Raw genomic sequence first — 20,466 nt, forward strand, 5'->3', positions numbered from 1 at the left:
ATTTTGTGGAAAAAATTGTGGTAAATGAGGATTAGACTCCATATGGTTTACAAATCCATTCCACTGCATAAACAATCATTCATTCTAAAAAATCCAAAAGACCAGCTGGAAAGGCTTGAAAACCCATGTGGGGCATGTGGGACTATACTTGGTAGATAAGAATAGATGGCAAGTACATGGCAATACAAGTGTGTACTATGTATGTGTTAGAATTACTCAAATTGAGTCTATTTTTGGAGCATGAAGTCAAGATCAAAATGTGGGAAGCTTGGGATCACAAAATCGACTAGAAGCTCTTTGATCACAATGAACAAAATGATGATTGGGATAATGGTTGTTTACCAAACTATACATGAGGTAATTCTTAATCTACCAAGGCACAGTCATATCTAGTATTCTAATCCCTAAGTTGAGGAGATTAAGGCCATTTGGGAGAAAAGGGTGTTTTTATTTATGAACAACTTAACATCGTGGAGTCAAACACAAGATCATTTACGCGCTTACATGAGGACGGGTGAATCCTAGTTATTAGAAATGCATGACTATGTTATAGTAGCTGGTGTCAATTGAAGTTACGTAGATTTATTCACAGCCATGTGTGAATCCTAGTTGGAAACGCATGGCTATGTTATATTAACTGGCGTCGATTGAAGTTATGTCACATTAACTGGTACACACAGTATGTCATATTTATTAGGTGAAGGAAAAGAAGCTGTTACAGTGATGTGATGATATGTTACAGGGGATTGAAACTCTTGTATCTCGACTATGGCGTCACAATACCTGCACTCGCGGACGAGAATGCGTATCTTAGCAGTACAACAGTTACTGTATATCACGATAGTTCACCACCTCGCGTGCAGAGAAGAAGTATGGCTGGGATACAGTCTTGATGACTTCAAATCGGATCAGAAATATTGGCAAATTATCGACAATTGCGAGGATATTGACTGACACAGAACATGGCGTCGGAAAGCATGAGAAGGAAGCGCATGAACCATCTCTCATATGTGATCAACCTTATCACCTCAGTGGGCGAGGATATGTAAGGGGAGGTTCAGGCTTACGAACTGCACTGCGAAGGATCTGATATTAAGAGTGTTTGATATTACAATAGGGTTGCAAGATTGATCGACATTAAGAGATGCTTGAACATCATTGATTATGTCCATACCTTGCGTAGTATTCTTCGCTTCTGTCCACACTCAGTCTGTGTAATATTCCCGCATATGAATCTCCTCTTAAGTTAGATAATAGCAGATTTTTTAAAAATTATCCCCTCCCTTCCCCAGCCGACGGTCGTGCTGGAGGAGAGGGAGGGGAGGCACGATGACTGTGCACCGTGCTGGAGCATGGAGGGCTTGATGCTCATGCATCAGGCCGCGTGGAGGGAGGGAGGTACCTCTCCCTCTACCAATAAAAACCATGGCCATTTCAAGGAGAAGGGAGGGGCTGAACGAGAGATAGGACAGCGAATCGCTGCTGTAGAGGAAGGAGAGAGAGGCTGACATCATTGCGTGCAAACGTCATGAGGGAAGAGCTGCCGCCGATTGAAGAGGCTGCTGCCTGTGGACCAAGCCGACGCTGCCATTCGTCAGCAGCCTTGATACGCCACCGCTGCTTAGTTATCCGCCGTCCTTAGTTCTGCCACGTGCTAAGCTACAAGCCTTAGAAGCTTCTAAGCTTCTTCTTAGAAGCTTCTAAGGGGGGGGGGGTCCATTAAGGTGCCTTTCATATGGCAAGTCCCTCTTGTGGACTTTCATAAGCCCCTTCCCAAGCGGTCTTTATAACCCCCCGGGATTTAAGCACCCTTTCCCCTTGCATCCCCTATAAAGTCCACCTTAGCCCGGGTTTTCAAGCCCCCTTCCCGTGGATTCCCAACCCAAGCAAATTTTACCCCCGGTTTTCATTTAAATCCCCTTTCCCCTTGCATCCCCCCCAAAAGCTATTTTTCCCCGGTTGTAAAGTCCTACCTGTGGAGACCCTATTAAGTCCATTGTAACCCGGGATTTAAAGCCCTTTTCCATTGCATCCGCGTCACAAGCCCAATCTCCTTGCCGGGTTTAAGGGCTTTCCCATTGAACCCTCCTAAAGATAACTTTTCTTCCCTCCGAGCTTCGAGGAGGAAGCCTATAAGGCTCCCCCCATTAGATCCTCAAATAAGACCATCATGGCTTTGAAGAAGAGGGGTTTCCCTAAGTCCCTTTCCACTCGAATTCCCCCATAAACCCATCTCTAAAATTTCCCCTCACAATCCCTCTCTATAAAGATCTTTATCCCTCGAACTTCTATGAAAAGAAGGAGAAGTTCATAAGTTTCCATTTCCGCAAAGCCCATAAAACCATTCCTAGCTAGAATTTCAAGGAGAAGAATCTCTCAAGCCTCCGTTTTCCTAAGGCTTTTGCAAGAACCCTCTCACAAATTCCTCTTTTCTGAAAGAAAGAAGGCCCAAGCTTCGAACCCTAAGGCCTTTTAAAGCCCAATTCCGCAAGTCGGTACATCGGTCAAGGAAGCAGTACCTCAAAGGGAATTGCTCGTACGAGGGAAACGGGCCAAGATCATAAGACTACGGCCAAGGCAAGAAGGTCAAATTCATGATGGCCCCTAAAAAGGAACAAGGCGCAACCACACGAGGATCATCTCCTAACATTCTTGTGGACATTTCATTGAACCCACAAGTCCAGGTTTTCTTCCTATTTCTTGATTTACGTTGAAGTATTACAATCACGCATGGTTAATTCATGGAATTAGGATGCACTTATGCTTGTCAAATCCACCTAGTTTGATGAGAAAGAATTACATTGGCTATTTTAAAAAGAAATAACTCACGATTGAAGATTGGTCATTTGTAATTTTCCAACGAAATGAACGAAATATGTCCATGCATTTTTAGCAAGTTGCTTTTGTATATTACAAAGTAACGAATTTAGAATAACTAATGACTATCATTACAAAGTCGAGATTATTGTTGTACACCTTCTATTGGGCATGGAAAGATTAAAACATTGCATGTCACATTAATAGACAAATCTTTCTTCGTAATGATTCATTAAGAAAGTTGCTAACAATTGTAGGAAATTGCAAGGCATGGAAATGATTCTAGGTTGGATAAAGTAGGATTAACTCTAGTCAATTGGCATAAATCTCATTCAACTACGTAGTGGTTAGGAAAGATTGCGTAATTCTCAATCAATGTACAAATATTTCATTCAGAAATGAAGTTAGAAAAAGGTTGCATGGTTTGTTTAACATAAGACCTTAAAAGCTTAGAAGCATGAGTTGTGAATGCATATCCTAGTAGGATCAATGGAAGTTATGCGAATTTTAACATGTGCTTAATCTGAATAAGAAAAGTTAGGGATTATGAGTCTAGAGGATATGAATTGCATGCTTACATGAATTATGATGTAATACTACTAGTTTTTCCCCTCTTCGATCAAGACAATATCTTTAGGAATAGTTCGTCAATATCATAAGACAAGTAAATTGGATTACCCAAGACACCTAAACCACAAAGGATTCGCTTAGAAATGGTTAAATCGATACAATATATTCCAAGTGCTAACTAGGGTTTAGCACGTTAAGGACTTGACCTAATCGCACTTATTGCCAAGTCGAAACTCTCATACCCTAAAAGTCCTGCCCACATTCACGGAATGTAGGGACAATAAGACATACCTGCAAGAAACGATCTAGGGTTTCTATCCTAAGGATCGCTCGTTAAAAAGATGAAACTCGGATTGAGTTGGAACCCTAGGACCGACGATGTCGGCCTAGTGCAATCGGGAATGGATTGGATATAAAGACACCCTAAACCCTGTTTCCTATCTCATCAAGATTCCGTGATTAGAAGACGTCATGCGATGGGTGAAATAGTCCCATGAATTAGATGCAAAACTTGTGCAACAAGTTACAACGTCGCATGACCTTGTGGTTTGATCACAAGGGAATGGCCAATTCCTCGGAATGAGATTGGCAGATTCTTACGCAAGTTTATCTTGCAAGAGGAGAAATAATCGTCTTGATATAGTACCTTTCTTGGGTAAAGTAACCAAGATACGAGGATTAGATATTTGCTTGGAAGCAAAAGACCAATTAGTAAATTGGAATAACATATTTACTACTAATAGAAATTAAGGTATTGGTTAAGTTGGGTTAGTAGGGTATGGCCCTAACCCAAGGATATAGGGTTAACAAACAAACCCTTGGGGATCTTGCCAAGTCGCAATTGATCCTGGATCGAATGCTGGATGCATTCGGAGAGAAGGATTCACTCCTTAACAGTTGGCCAAATAAACGACCACTGGAATTGATTGTGCTTGTAACAGTTTAGAAAGCACTGTTTGCATTGTTTGCTCAAAGAACTAAAGGATGAAAAGATATCTAATGCTTCAGGTTGAAGTCCTGAAGGGAGAGGCAGCTTCAGTTACCCTCGACTGCCTGCTTCACCCTAACCAAGGGGGTTGTTGACCGCACCGGGAACGTGGACCGAACCCGCCGCGAGAGGTCTTTCCGTTGAGCTCTACTTGGAGCAGGAGGACGCTTAGGTGCCAGGGGGGGCTCTGGCCGTAAATCCCTCGCCTTCCAAGACCTGCACAAGAGGCTAACGTGACTCGGGATTGGATCTCGAGGCATGCATACTAGTTTATGGGCGGAAGCTTGGAATAATGATCCCTGAGGATCACTGGGTAGCCTTCGGGCGGATTATGGACAAGCCTACGGGCAGAACTCCTTCTATTTGAAAGATAAAATGATGAAATGATAATAAAGAATTTGTTTGATATTGTTTTTCTATGTCACGTGATAAGATTACGTGAAGGAACCAGTGCTTAACAGGATTAATTAAAGAAGCTGATTGTTATATGTCAAATTAATGTGTTAGATAATTACATAACTAAAACAAACCGAGGAAAGTGCGGAGGATGGACCATGGGTCTGTCCTACGGTTGGGTGGTCCCGGTTAGCCGGAAACTTTTCTCAAAAATCTTGAAGAACAGCGGGATGATCATCATCATCAAAACGAATAATGAGAGTGATGACCTAGAGTTACGTCTTACCCGATTTACGCTATTTTAGGGGAACAAAATGGGACTATGCCTTATGGCAGAGAGGTTGAGCCTTGCATCCCTCTCGTTTCCCATTCTCCTTGAACCAAGTGCAGCGTGAATCCGCTTCAGACCTGGCATTTCTGCGTAAAGTAGTTCGCACGGATCTGACGCTAGTTGCTGTTAGCTAATGACCAATCAGGAAAACCCTGATTCCAGTCGATTCTAATTGAGAACGGCTAGGATACTTCCACTACGTGGTAGACGCGGGAAGACCTAGATCGTAAAACCCGTAACATTCCATGGGAGTGCTGGGCGGAGTTTTCTAGACATCCTTTCTGATGGACTGCTAAGACGTGTCCTGGATGATACTAGTGGACACGTTACAGTCTGTTGGCTTCCACTGGATCGCTGAATGAGAATGACCTAGCTGTCTTCGATGAAGCACCAGCGGCCGACGGTGATCGACTACGCTCCGCCACCAAACGTTTTCTTCTTGCCTAGTCGCGTTCCAGCGCATCCTCCCCATGCTTCGGACCTCCCCCACACCACCCTTCCAGAACAGAGAAAATGTCGAGTCTCTGTGCAGGGTTTCAATCCGATGCCACCTCCTCGGCCGCGACACCAGTCTCTATCATGATCACTGACATCAAGCACGACAAGCAACTGCAGCGGCATGCATGGTCAGCTGAACAAATGAGCTCAAGAAAAGAGATGAGTGGAAATGAGAAAACAAGAGGATATGGATTGGAAGAGGTAGGAGGAATAAAATTCCACCAGAAGATGAAAGAGGTATTCTTTTCTTATTCATAGATGACAAATCCTCTAGTGAGGAGAAAAGGGTAGAAATGGATAACTATAGAAGTGAAGATGGAGAGCTTGAGGAAAAAAATTTCCCTCACTTTTGAAGTGAGCGAATGAGAATGAAGAGGGAGAATCATAAGGAAATGGGGGAAGACGAAGAAAGTCAATTATAAGAGAGAAGAATTAATTAACAAAGTTCTAGTCATTGCGAAAAGAAAAGAGCTCATAAGAAACATGTTAGGGGAAGACCTAACCAAGCAAGAAATAGATAAATATTCTGAGATGCTAGAAAAATTTCCTAATCTCTTCATGACATCCTACCACAAGATTAGAGGGATGAAATGCGAAGGATTGAAAATTTAATTAAAAGAAGATGGAAGACCTATTTGTCAAAAAGTTGAAGCCCCTCACTTCACAACAAATGAATATACTAAAAGAGGAAGTGGAAAAACTCTTGCAAGCTGGATTCATATATACTTTGTAGAGCACTCAGAATGGCTAAGCACTATTGTTATTGCCCCTAAAAACATAGGAGAATGGCAAATTTTTGTGAATTATAAACCTCTGGATATTGTGGCCACAAAAAGATATGATTATCCCTTGCCACTTATAATTGATAAAATTCTAGATTTAGTAGTTGGGTATGAAAGATGTAGCATATGCGATGGTTATTCTGGATATTTTCAATCGCTAATAGCATTGGAACATCAAAGTAAAATGACATTTATAACACCATGGGGCTATTTTTGCTATTGACTATTACCTTATGGACCTATAAATGGTATATCTCAATATCAAAGAAGGGTAAATAGGGTGCTAGCACCTTATTTGGAAGAGTTTGTAAAGGGATTTATTGATGATGTTTGTGTCCATAGTTCAAGAATGGACCATTGTGAAAAATTAGGTGAAGTAATAGAAGGAATGGACAAGAATGAATGTGAGTTGAATCTTGAAAAATGCAAACTAGCCCAATCCAAAGTAAAATTACTTTGACATATTGTATAAAAAAATGGGATAGAGCTTGACCCAAAAAAGGTTAAAGCTCTAGTGGTGTTAGCATCTCCAGCAAATACAAGAGAGCTGATGATATTCATACACAAAGTAAGGCATCTCTTTAGATTTATACCTCTAGCATCCTAACTACTTTATCCCTTACTACAGATGGTGGTAAAAAGGGCTCTATTGAAATGGACACAAGAACCCAAATAAGTGTTGCAACACGTTAAAGAAACATTAAGATAAACTTCATCAATTCAAGTTATAGATTGGGAAAGGGAGTTCTATGTGAATCTGTATGTGGGAGAGGATGCCATTGGAGCTATGCTTATGCAATAAGGGAAAACTTATTTATACATGAGACTGATTTATTATGCAAGAAAAGTAAAAGCTCCAATTGAGAGATCCTATAAAGAGATTGAGCTAGTAATGATCAGTCTAATATTTGCTTATCGAGATTTCAAAAGATATTTGTTACCAAATCCATTCACAATCTTAACTAGCTATATCATTTTACCACAATTAGTGAATAATTTGAATCCATCAAGAAGGGTTATGAGATGGATCCTAGAGCTAGAGGAATTTCAATATAAATTCCAAGTGGAAGAATCCACACGAGCTACAATTGTAGATCTTTTGACATGTTGAGGTAGCTCTTTCTTGCTCAAAGGAAAAATTGGAGAACAAAAGGATATCATGGAAGAGATTGAAAATGCTTCCATGATATTCTTTGATGGATCCTATCAAAGAGCACATCTGCAATCCTCAAGGTACATTGTAATCTACAATCCAAAAGGGAACATGATTAGAAGAGAGACTTTGGGGTTGGAGGCAAGAAGCAACAATGAAGCTGAGTATTGGGCTTTACAAAAAGGCATTCATTTGGGCTTGCAAACGGGAATCAAAAGATTGAGAATTCGAGGGGATTCACTTCTAGAAATTAAACAAATTCTAGGAGTATGGCAGATAAAAACTCCGTGATAAAGAGAATATATAATCAAATAAAGAGGGATCTCAATCATTTTGAAGCATGGAGTATTAGACATATAGCCAAGAAGGGAAACAAAGAGGCACATGAAACATCCCAAAAGGTTAATTGTCAAACATTTGTCCTTAAAGAAAATCATCCACTTTATAGAGGAAGGGAAATATTAGAGCTTGAAGAAGAATTTCTACTAACTGGAAAAATACCCTTCATTATCTTGAAAGAAAAGAAGTATGGGTTTTTTGGATGAGGAAAAAAATGCAAAATCCTAAAACACATTTTGTTCATGTTAGGACTTGACTTAATCTTGAGGAGAGTACCTTGGAAAGAAGAAATCTATACCATACTAGAAAATAATTACTAAGGAGCCTATGAAATTATGGTTTCAAAGTAACTCTCCAAAAGATTTTGATAGAAGGATATGTATGGCCAAGTCTACAAAAATATGTTCATCATGAATGCGGGTCATGCTATGAATGCTTGGGGAAGTTACTATATGTATGTCTTCTACATCACATGCGTTCAAGGCCTACTTATAAATATCCTTATCTGTGATATTTTCTTGAATAAAGCATAACCCTTTTCTATTCAGTCTATAGATAACCCTTTTATATTACACCCTTTTGTATGTAAAAAAAGTACAAAAATGGTATTTTAAAAATACCTTATTTTGAACCCACGTGATGCACACATATATTCATGAGTAACTTACTCGAGGAATGAATGTCAAAGGATGGGAAAGAGAATTCGAAAACCAAAACTCTCAAAGAACATTCTGGCCCTTGACATTTTTTAATAATGGGGGATAGATGCCATGCCATATGAATAGTGTTGAGATATCGAGCTCCACTCGTGATACGCCAGGGTGACCGTTGTGTATTTATGTCACCGACTTGTCAGTTGCAGACGCGGTCGGTACACCGCCCATGAATAATAGCTACATGACAGCTATCCTTATCTACTCTAGTTCGTGGCTCAGTTAGAATGCCACCTTAGTTAGTTGAGTTTGGTTTGAGACCCATATATAGAGTTCTTTTGGCTTACACAACTAAGAAGAGGAAAACCGTTTTCAGCCTCCACCCTTGTGTGTCTTCCCCCATTGTGCAAGCAAGAAAGCTTCAAGCGAGACTCCTTCCTTCTCTCCCACAATCTTGACATGGTATCAGAGCCTTGTTCGTGGTAAGGAGCTCAAGAAAGCAAGCCAAGCTCGCGGTGTTCTGGTAAGAGGAGCAGTGTTGCTTTCATTTTTTGTTTTGGGAGCAAATCTCTGCAGGTAGCACAGCCGGAAAGTGCAGGAGTGTATTGTCTCAGGTTGAGACGCCCTTCACGGTGAAGCAAGAGGGGGAGTATATGCTGCGGGAGAGGCCTTTAGCCCTTGGCGACCTTGTTTTTTTTATTTGAGGCCATTTCGGGGCCTGTTTTGGAGGCGGAAGTTTTCTGCACGCACTCAAAAAAAGGCCTAGTTTTATGCTGTGCAGCCACTGTTCTACAGGTCGGTGAATAGTTACTGTAAAAATTGCATTGTATGCTTGTGCGTAGAGACATTGGGAGTTACAGAATCATCCCTATTGCCTATTGATGTGAAATCGTCACTAGGAAGTGACTGTGTGGTCAAATACCACTTTCGCCAGTTTTGCAGATTTTCCCTTATGAGGGTGAAGCTCCAGTTTTTGCAGTGACAGAATTTTTTGTAGTCTTCTATAATGGCATCTGATTCTCTTTCACAGATTGTCACTGAAAATCTTGACAAGAACAACTTCCAAGCATGGAAGTTTAGAATGACGAATTTCCTTATGGGAAAAGGATATTGGGAATTTGTTGCAGGAAATGAAGAAGAACCAGTTCTTCCTGATGTTCCCAATCAACAGCAAATGCAGGCATTTAAAGCATGGCATGAGAGAGCCAGGAAAGTTATGTATTGGCTGTCTATCAGCATTTCAGACTCTATGATTGTGCATATTCAGGATGCAAGTACGCCAAAGGAGGCATGGGATACTTTGTCAAAAATGTATAGCACAAATACGCAAGCCAGGAAAATGCAGCTCAAGCAAGAGTTGCACAATGTGCAAAGAGAAAATATGAGCATCAACGACTACCACATGAAGGTGAAGAAGATTGCAGATGCACTTGCTTCCATTGGGTCACCAGTGGAAGATGATGATTTAGTTTCTGTGACCTTGAATGGTCTAGGAAAGGATTATGCACAGTTTCGGACATCCATTTCAGTTCGTGAAAGATTTCTTGATTTTGAGGAGCTGATTGCTCTTCTAATTTCTGAGGAGCAAAGAAATGGTGGTGCATCTTCTTTAGGAGGAACTTCAAAAGAAGCTGTCTTCTACTCAAATGCTGGAAGAGGTAGAGGCAGAGGTAGAGGAGGCCGATATGGAGGCCGTGGTAGAAATCAGAATATGCAGCAAACTCAAGAAAACCAGTCCTATGGAGGAGGACATGGTAACTCTAGAGGCAGGGGGAGCCAAAGAGGTCGTGGTGGATGGCAAAGAGGCCAAAATGCAAACAGTAATGTTGAATGCTAATACTGTGGTAGAATGGGTCATATGGCTAAAGACTGCTATAAAAAGCAGAATGACATCATGAATGGAAAACTGCAACAAGGGAATTATGCATCTTCTAGTAGACAGGGTGATGACAGAAATGAGCACTTGTTTATGGTGCAGCACATGAACAATTCTATGACAAGTGCAGAAGAAAGCAATGATGTATGGTATGTTGACTCAGGTGCATCAAACCACATGATAGGTCATGCAGAATGGATGGAGGATGCAAGAAAAATGGAAAAACCAGGATTTATGGAGACTGGTGATGATATTGCACATCCTATTGTGCAGATTGGAAAAATTCCTTTGTCTATGCAGGATGGGAAAAAGAAATACTTGTCTGATGTATTTCATGTCCCGAATATCACCAAGAATCTGGTTTCTGTTGGTCAAATGGTTGAGCAGGGCTTGCAGGTCAAATTTAATCCTCATGGATGCTTTGTTGAGGATATGAAAAATAAAGGTCGCTTGATAGCAAAAGGAAAGAAGAAGGGCAGAATGTTTACATTGGATGCAGACATGTCTGAATTGAGTGCAGCAATGTTTGCACATGGGACCGGTGTAGTTGCAGATATTGATATCTGGCATAAACGCATTGGTCATGTTAATGTACAGCGACTTAAATCAATGCAAGCCCAAAATATTGTTGCAGGTTTGCCGAAATTCAAGGTTGCAGAAATGCATAAGGTATGTGAAGCTTGTCAGTTTGGAAAACAGGCAAGGAAACCATTTCCTAGACATGTTCAAGAGAGTAAGAAGCCATTGGAATTAATCCACTCTGATGTGTGGACAACTAAAGCTGCATCTCTTGGAGGCTATCATTATTTTGTCAGTTTTATTGATGACTATAGCAGAAAATTTTGGGTGTATTTTATGAAAAAGAAAAGTGAAGTTTTTGGGCATTTCAAAACTCTTAAAGCGATGCTTGGAAAAGAAACAGGCCTACAGATAAAATGCCTAAGGTCAGATGGAGGGGGAGAGTACCTCTCAAATGAGTTTGCAAGGTTCCTGCAGGAGCATGGCATAAAGCAGCAATATTCATGCAGTCATACCCCACAACAAAATGGAATTGCAGAAAGAAAATATAGGCATATTGGAGAGGTATCTTGTGCCATGCTCAATGAAAAAGACTTGCCAGATTTTTATTGGGCTGAAGCAGTTGCTACAGCAGTGTACATAATGAACAGGACTCCCACTGCAGCAATACATGGAATGACTCTAGAGGAGAGGTATACTGGTAGGAAACCAGATATTTCTCATTTGAAAATTTTTGGTTGCATTGCCTATGTACATGTGCCAGATGAGTTGAGATCCAAGTTGGATCCAAAAGCTGAGAAGTGCATCTTTATTGGTTACTCTTTGCAGCAAAAAGGGTATAGATGCTATAACCCTTCTACTCGTAAGTTTACAGTGAGCAGAGATGTTGTTTTTGATGAGATGAGTAGCTGGTATAAACCAGTAAATGTGATTGATGATGTAGATGCACAAAATGGTAATGCTGCATAAAATTCACAGCAGCAGTCACAAAATATTAGTGGACCTGGAGCGTCCTCTAGTAGTGGTTCACATTCTTCACCATGGACAGGCAGATTGAGATCAGGAGAATCTTCTCAAAGTAATGCAGATAGTGGTATGCAGGTATCACGAAAAGAAAAGAGAAGGTTGATCAGTCCATGTTTGATGTGAATGCAGGTCACTCTTATGTGGATGGTGAATCCAGTGGCTCAAAACAGAGCATTGATGATGAGTTGGGTATTCCTTCTATTGTTACACCTGGAGTAAGGAAGACCAGGGATGTTTTGAGAGCACCTGGGAGTGAACCTACTTTGCGCAGGTCTACGAGAGCTAGGTATCCTGTGGATAGGCTGAAATATAATGGATTTACAGCCATTCACTATGCATATATGGTTAAAGTGATACAGGAACCAAAAACCACTTCTTTTGAGGAAGCCATGGGAAAAGAAAAATGGAAGAAAGCCATGGATGAAGAAATGGATGCCTTGGAAGCAAATGCTACATGGGAATCGGTATCTTTGCCTAAAGGTAAAAATACAATTGGCTGTAAGTGGGTTTATAAGGTGAAGCACAATGCAGATGGTTCTGTGAATAGATACAAGGCAAGATTAGTAGTCAAGGGGTATGCACAAACATATGGCATTGACTATGAAGAAACATTCAGTCCGGTTGCAAGGATGGCAACCGTAAGAGTAGTCATTGCTATGGCTGCATCAAAGGGATGGTCTTTACATCAGATGGATGTAAAGAATACCTTCTTGCATGGTGATTTGTAAGAAGAGGTCTATATGGAGCAGCCACCAGGTTATGTGCATGCTATTCATCCTGAGTTTGTTTGCAGGTTGAAGAAAGCCTTGTATGGCTTAAAGCAAGCACCTAGAGCATGGTCTGACAAGATAGGACAGTATCTTGTCACTATTGGCTTTCAGATTTCCAAGGCAGATTTCTCACTTTATGTGAGAAAAACAGAGAAAGGTATTATGCTACTTGTCATTTATGTTGATGATTTGATTATGATAGGTGACAGTGATGAAGATATCCTTCATGTGAAAATGCTATTGAAGCAGAAGTTTGAGATAAAGGATTTGGGAGAGCTGCGTTATTTCTTGGGCATTGATGTGATTAGATCACCAAGTGGGATTCAGCTCTTGCAGAGGTAATATGGATTGGACATGCTGTCCAAATATGGGATGACAGGCTGTAAGCCTATTTCAGTTCCTTTGGAGCAGAATGTGAAGCTGAGCACAGATGCAGGTGAGCTTCTAGAAGACCCTACTATGTACAGACGCATAGTAGGAAGTTTGATTTATATGACTATTACCAGGCCAGATTTGAGCTATGCTGTTGGATTGGTAAGTCAGTTTATGCAGGCTCCAAGGAAACCACATTTGGATGCGGCTAGACGCATACTCAGGTATGTGAAGTCCACATTGCAGTATGGACTATTTTATGAGACTGGGGTTCAGATACAGTTGCATGGATACACTGATGCTGATTGGGCTGGTAGTATTTCTGATAGACGATCTACCAGTGGATATGTGTTCTCTTTTGGGAGTGCTGCAGTCACTTGGAGCAGCAAGAAACAGCCTACAGTTGCCTTGTCGAGCACAGAGGCTGAGTACAGGGGTGCAGCAATGGCTGCATGTGAGGTAGCTTGGTTGCATAAGCTACTTTATGATATGCATCAGTCTACAGATGGACCAGTTGTCATTTATTGTGACAACATGAGTAGTATACACTTGGCAAATAACCCAGTCTATCATGCTAGAACAAAGCACATTGAGGTGCATTATCACTATGTGCGAGAGAGGGTTTTACTAGGTCTTATTGATCTAGTTTATGTCAGCACAGAGGATCAGGTAGCTGACATATTCACGAAGGCATTGGGCGCAGAGAAGCTGCGCAAGTTCAGAGACCTGCTTGGTGTGCAGGAATTGGGATTGAGCTCGAGGGGGAGTGTTGAGATATCGAGCTCCACTCGTGATACGCCAGGGTGACTGTTGTGTATTTATGTCACCGACTTGTCAGTTGCAGACGCGGTTGGTACACCGCCCATGAATAATAGCTACATGATAGCTATCCTTATCTACTCTAGTTCGTGGCTCAGTTAGTATGCCACCTTAGTTAGTTGAGTTTGGTTTGAGACCCATATATAGAGTTCTTTTGGCTTACACAACTAAGAAGAGGAAAACCGTTTTCAGCCTCCACCCTTGTGTGTCTTCCCCCATTGTGCAAGCAAGAAAGCTTCAAGCGAGACTCCTTCCTTCTCTCCCACAATCTTGACAAATAGTTCCACATACTTGAAGAGGGAAGATCTATATGCTCACCATTGTTGATTATCTATTCAAATGGGCTAAAGCTAGAGCTATCAAGAGTATTCAAGCCATAGAAGTGGGAAACTTCATATATCAAGATAGTTGTCATAAATTTGGGACACCTCTTGAGATATTAGCAGATAGAGGGCTTGGATTTTGAGAACTCGTGTATTACCTTTGCAATAAGATGAAAATCACTAAAAGATATTCATCTCCATATTATCCACAATGTACTACAATTAATGAAAGATTCAATGGAGAACTCATGACAATGCTGACAAAACTAATAGGAAATCACCCCCAAACATGGGATCTAGAAATTTGAGCAATTCTATGGGCATATAGAATTTCATAAAAAGTAAGTACTAGATTTTCCCCATATGAATTGGTGTACAGGAAAGAGGCATCATTTCCTATGGAAATTAAAATACTTGCAATACAACTACTTGAGAAGCTCAGTGAAGAGGAAAATGATTATGCAAAGGAAAGATGATTGGAAGTGTAAGGAGTATAATTAGACAGACAAGAAGTTATGGAATATTATGAAAAGAGTTAAGAACAAAGGCTTCAAAAATTTTATCAAAAGGTTTTTTAAAAAAATCGGAAAAAGGGGGATCTTGTCCTAAGATATAATAGCAATAGATCACCCTTTTCGAAAGAGTTTCCAAATAAAATGGGAGGGACCATTCAGGGTAAAAGAAACATTTGAAAATGGGACATATATGCGAGAGAATTTGGATGGGAAATCTCATAAGAATCGGGTCAATGGCTACAAATTTCAAGGCTCATGGACATTTGCTTAGAAGAAACACAAGAGAAAGAGAAAAGAAAATGACCCTAACAAGGCATGACCAATTGTAGAAGAAGATTGGTTAATAGACATTGCATCTTTTTATGAAAATGAATGCTAAACATAAATGCTTGCAATCTTGGGGGGTGGGATAAATATGTGATGCACTTTTGAAAAGCCAAAAAAGGCCCTGGGATAGCATAGAATGGATAGTGTTTTAAGCTTTGTTTTTTGTACAGTTTCATGATGCTATGTGCTTTGGTAAAGGAATAAAACTCAAACTCTACATCCCCTTGAGAATTTCCACTCCTCGGTAGAGACCTCTACCCCTTCGCAAGATGTGATCAAAGCTCCATGTAACCATTGCATAGACATAAACCGTGGCATCTACTCCATGCCCTGAGGATATCGAATCAGTTGATGGCATATATTATATCAAAATTTTGGTCATCGCACTTCTGCTTGGTCTTTTCTAGCTTTCTTATATCTAGCGAGCTACTTCTCCATGCATGCATGATATAACATACAAAAAAGATTCACTTTTTTCCTTAATGACAATATCCATCCTTTTTTCTACTCAATTTCCAACCACCACATCTCTGGTAATATATGATACTTTAGCAACCTTTAAAAAAAATCAAAAGACACCTTGAAGAACATAAGAAGTGTTTTTTATTTTTTAATAGAGTTAAAAAAAATCAATTGAGTGTAGAATGTACCTGAACAACTCGGTCACACTCGCATCGCTCCACCTGTACTCCACCTGCACACTTAGGAGTGCAAGTAGCATCTTCAAGGCGAGATACTCGGCACCCATCATATAATGATATAGAGGCTTCTTCTCTCAGTGGATTAGATGACTTGGCATCCATGGATATTAATGCAATATGAAATAGTATTTGGGAGTGTACATGGTGTGTCCCTTCTCTCTCTCTCTCTCTCTCTCTCTCTCACGTCTCTACATATCTTCTCTCTCTACATCTCAACATGGTATCATCTTAGTTCTCCATGCCTCAAACATTGGAATGCACCTAAACGAGTTTTGAAGTATTTGAAATACACTAAAGATTTTGGATTGGTTTATCAATGCCAATAAAACTCTAATTATATGCATTCACTTCAACTTTTGGATTATATAGATGTAGATTTGGCAAGCACTCACTTATCAAGTCTAATTCTCTGCATTCACTTCAACTTTTGGGTTATACAGGTGCAAATTGGGAAAGCTCTCACTTATCTATGCATTTTACAAGTGAAATTTTTTTATTTACCAATGGTTGTCTTGTTTCTTGGACTAGTAAGACATAATGTTGTTCTTCTCTCTTTACATCTTGACATGAGTCACTAGGGTGTTCAAGCTATATATAGCTCACCCTATCTAGACTACATCACACACACACACACACATATATATGTATGTATGTATGTATGTATGTATGTATGTTGTGATCAATATGAAATAGTCTTTGGGAGTGTACATGGTGTATCTCTTCTCTCACACACACATCTCTACATATCTTCTCTCTTTGCATCTCAATATGGTATAAGAACTATCACGATCTATTGCAACTAATTCCTTGAAGAAGACAATCAGGAAGTATATCTATGTAGTATCTCCTCAATTCTTGATTAATATTCCTTTCATGCTGAAATTTGATATATTGTATATGTAAGATTATATTAGGAAATTTGGAAATTTCCATGCACTTTGGGAATCCCCAATACCTTAATTATTTGAGAACATGGTCAAATAATAATATGTTTGTCTTACTTAAATGTGGTGTTTATCCTAAATACTTTATAAGCTACCTTCCCAAATCCCACATTCAAATATCAATTAAGATTTTGTTATATGGTCAAATATTCATCACTTATTTGAAATTGAGACTTGAAAATTCTTCAAATTTTCTAATATGGTGTTATGATATGAGCATCTTATGTCATGAATTTTAAGCATAAAAGAAGTTCACTTGGTCATTTAGATTACAAATATGTTGAATTGTAGATATGCCTTGCTTGGATACCCTAAAAGTCTCTATTTGAAAAACTCTTAAGGAAACACCTTTCTCAAGAAAACCAATTTTGATGATGTACTGCTAGGTTTCGAAAGCTTTCTTCTTAGCCAATTTGTGCTCAATTTGGAGTTCCATGTCAAAAGTTATGTTAGTTCAAGTAAACTCGACTTAAAATAGGAAAATAAATAGAACAATAGCTTTCCATGCAAACTTCTACGGCACAAGTCTCATCGCGATTACTCACTCTTGAGTTTTTGCCAAAACTAGCTAGATCATCATCTATTCTTGGCCAAAAATTAATGCGATAACATTTTGATTGTTGTTCATATTTCTTTTCTATGTTGGGCTAATTTATTCTTACACATGTTTAATCTATTTTGGGTTGCTTTATTCTTTTCCACATTTTGTCTATCTTGGGTCTCTTTCTTTCGGAGTATACTTTTGGAACTCAACGTCTTTCTTTATAGCATAGCTTCTGTGTATGACTTGTTGTGCTATACTTTTTTCATCATTTTGTATATGGTGTGCACATTCTGTGATCTCATATTGTACATGTTCTCTCAGCCATATATGTCAAATTCTATAATCATCAACGGATTTCCTTCTAGAAAATGTTTTGTCCGTCACTTTCAAGGACAAGGATTCCATGGATGGAAAGTAAAGATGCCACTAACTCTTGAAAGCAATGACTTGCATGATATTGCTCTTGGAATTATGAATGTCCACCTCAACTAGTTGATCAGGCTCATGATAATACCCTTGTAAAATTGAAGGACCTATCTTCAAGGAATGGCAAATATTTATAATGAGTTGATTAGATGCAATAAAGCAGGTCATTGGTATGTTCTTTCTACTCTTTAAGAATTTCTTATGCTTGATCTATGTAATATTTCAATATCACAAGCTATATGGGAGTATTTGATAGAAATTTTTGAGAAGAAATCTATTACAAAAATACATTATGTTCGTAGTCAGCTCATTGAGTTAGAATACAACATCAAAACTTCTATCACAATATATATCCAATCATTTAAGAGTATTATCAATCATCTTGCTGCCTGCTAGTGATGTCATTCCACGAAAGCAATTGATAACACAACTTCTTGATATTGTAAAGGATCCTACTTATGATAATATTGTTACCATATTAGCTAACAAAGATGGGATCAATTTTGATCAAGCTTATGTGTCTTTGATTAAATATTCATAATGATATGAACGACGATACACAAATCAAGAACATCTATGATCTCACAAGAGGATGCATAGTCAAAGCGAATTGACCAAGCTTTACTTGCTCGAAGGCATTCCTTTCTTGTAAGGGTCATAGGAACCCTCCCCTTAAATATTGAAGGAAAAGGGAAAAAAAAAATTATTTGAACTCAAAAATTTTTATTTCCCCTCTCTCCCCGCCAACAACAATCAGGGAAGGAGAGAGGGAGTGGGAGTGGTGGTTTGGTAGGGGAGGCATGCACCCTCCAGGTGGAGGGTGGCCATGCCAACTATTCCCTCCTCTCCCCTATATAAGGGGAGGGGAGGGCTTCTCCCCTCCCTAGGACACAGGCCACGTGGTTGTCATCACACTGTCCCTCCCAGTGCTGCACAGGGCCACCCGACTCCATCCATAGCCACCCCCATTGCGTGGGCTACAGGCGCTTGCCACCTCTCTAAGCCTTCCGAACAGGCACGTCTTTTCCTCCCCTTTGATTGGCTATAGGGGCAGCTCTACTGGCTGCCGCTCTGCCACCTAGTCCACGTGTCTTTCCCCCCTGTCAACTCGATACAAGCCATTGAGGGGGTCCTTTGATCCTGGTCAACCCCCCCCCCCCCCATTTCATGACATTGCCAGACCCTCTCTAGTCCTATGACCAGGGTAAGTGGGATTGGGCACTTAGCGCTCTGAGCCCCAATGATCATTCTCCCCCTCTCCTCGCGACAGTGTTGTGGCCCTCCCAAACATTAGGAGAAATATGGACTCTCTTTTTTGCCCCTTAAGGAGTGAATAAACAAATATAGGCCTAACCAATGAGAGAGCTGGGATTCCAGATTCATGTAACATGAATCTTCTAGCCATATCTTGGACCAAATCTTCCCTTAGCAATAAAATAAGGGAAAATGTGGGGACTACAATGCTGTCACTTCTTGGAAGTTTGTGCCTCGAATTTTCATTTTCTTATTTTTTATGTTTGACTTATCTTTTCTCCCCTTTTCAATTTCCCCCTCTTTCTTAGGCGGAACTCAAATTTGTCATATCTCTTTCCCCGCTTCTTCTTTCTTGACGAAATTTTACAGCCTCACTGTTGCTTGCCCTATCTATAACCCTGTAAAATTTCATTTGCTTTGCACAAGCACAGAGAGAGTTTCATGTGTTTTATGAGAGCAGAGCTTGTTTTACCAAAGCCCTAAGATTCTCTTCACAAAACTCTACAGGTATATTTTTCTCTTCCATAGATGTTCTATGGTAAAGTTTTATCTCGTTTGGAGAAAACCTATGCAAGTTATGTGCATTCTTTGACATGTAATTTCTTTTGTTTTGATGCTCTAGGAGTCTCTTACAGTCAAGAATAGTGATATTTTGAACACTCAACTTCTTCTTCAACATCTTAGGGTTTCTCTGTAAACAAAGTTACAGGTATATTGTCTTGTTTTTTTGTTGCTCCACTGTTAAATTTTATCTCGTTTAGACAAAATGTATACAAGTTACATGCATATTGAGATTTCCTTTATTTTTTTACTCCAAGAATCTCCGAGGGTGAAGAACAATGATTTATTAAGAACTCAACTTCTACAACATCTTTGGGATTTTTTGCAGAGAAAGCCACAGGTATATTGCCATTTTTTATTGCTGTTCCATGGTTAAATTTCAACGCATTTGGACAAAGCCTATATAAGTTATATGTATGCGTTGACCCAAGATTTATTTTGTTTTTGTACTGTAGGAATCTGTCAGTGAAGGAACAATGGTCTTGCTATAAGTCAACTTCTTGTTCAACATATCTACGGATCTTTGTGAAAGAAATTACAGGTACAATGTTTCTTTTTTAAATTGATCCATTTAAATTTAATTTCATTTGGAGAGAAAATTTGCAAATTATACACATGTTGATAGGTAACTTTTGTATTTGGTTGTTACAAATGTCTTCACGGAGGAAAAATATCAGTAGCATACTTGCAGTGGAGGTCTTCAACAGGAAAGATAATGGCGGTAATTGGATTTGTGATAAGTATTATAAGTTGGATTGGATTTTGATGCACCCAAGTACTCGAGGGAGTTTCAAGGTCAAGCGCAAGGATGTTGCGAACCCTACCAAACATTGGAAAGGTAGAATTCTAGAGTTCAGAAAAGTGTTTAATGGCACAAGTGCAGTAACAGAAGTGTTGATTCAACATGTTTATACGCATAAACAAATCTCTGTACACAACGAGAACAACATTGCAAATTGTAA

This window comes from Lygodium microphyllum, chromosome 17 (assembly GCF_053477565.2).
Source record: "Lygodium microphyllum isolate KBCC chromosome 17, Lygodium_microphyllum_v1.1.10, whole genome shotgun sequence".
Classification (NCBI taxonomy): Eukaryota; Viridiplantae; Streptophyta; class Polypodiopsida; order Schizaeales; family Lygodiaceae; genus Lygodium; species Lygodium microphyllum.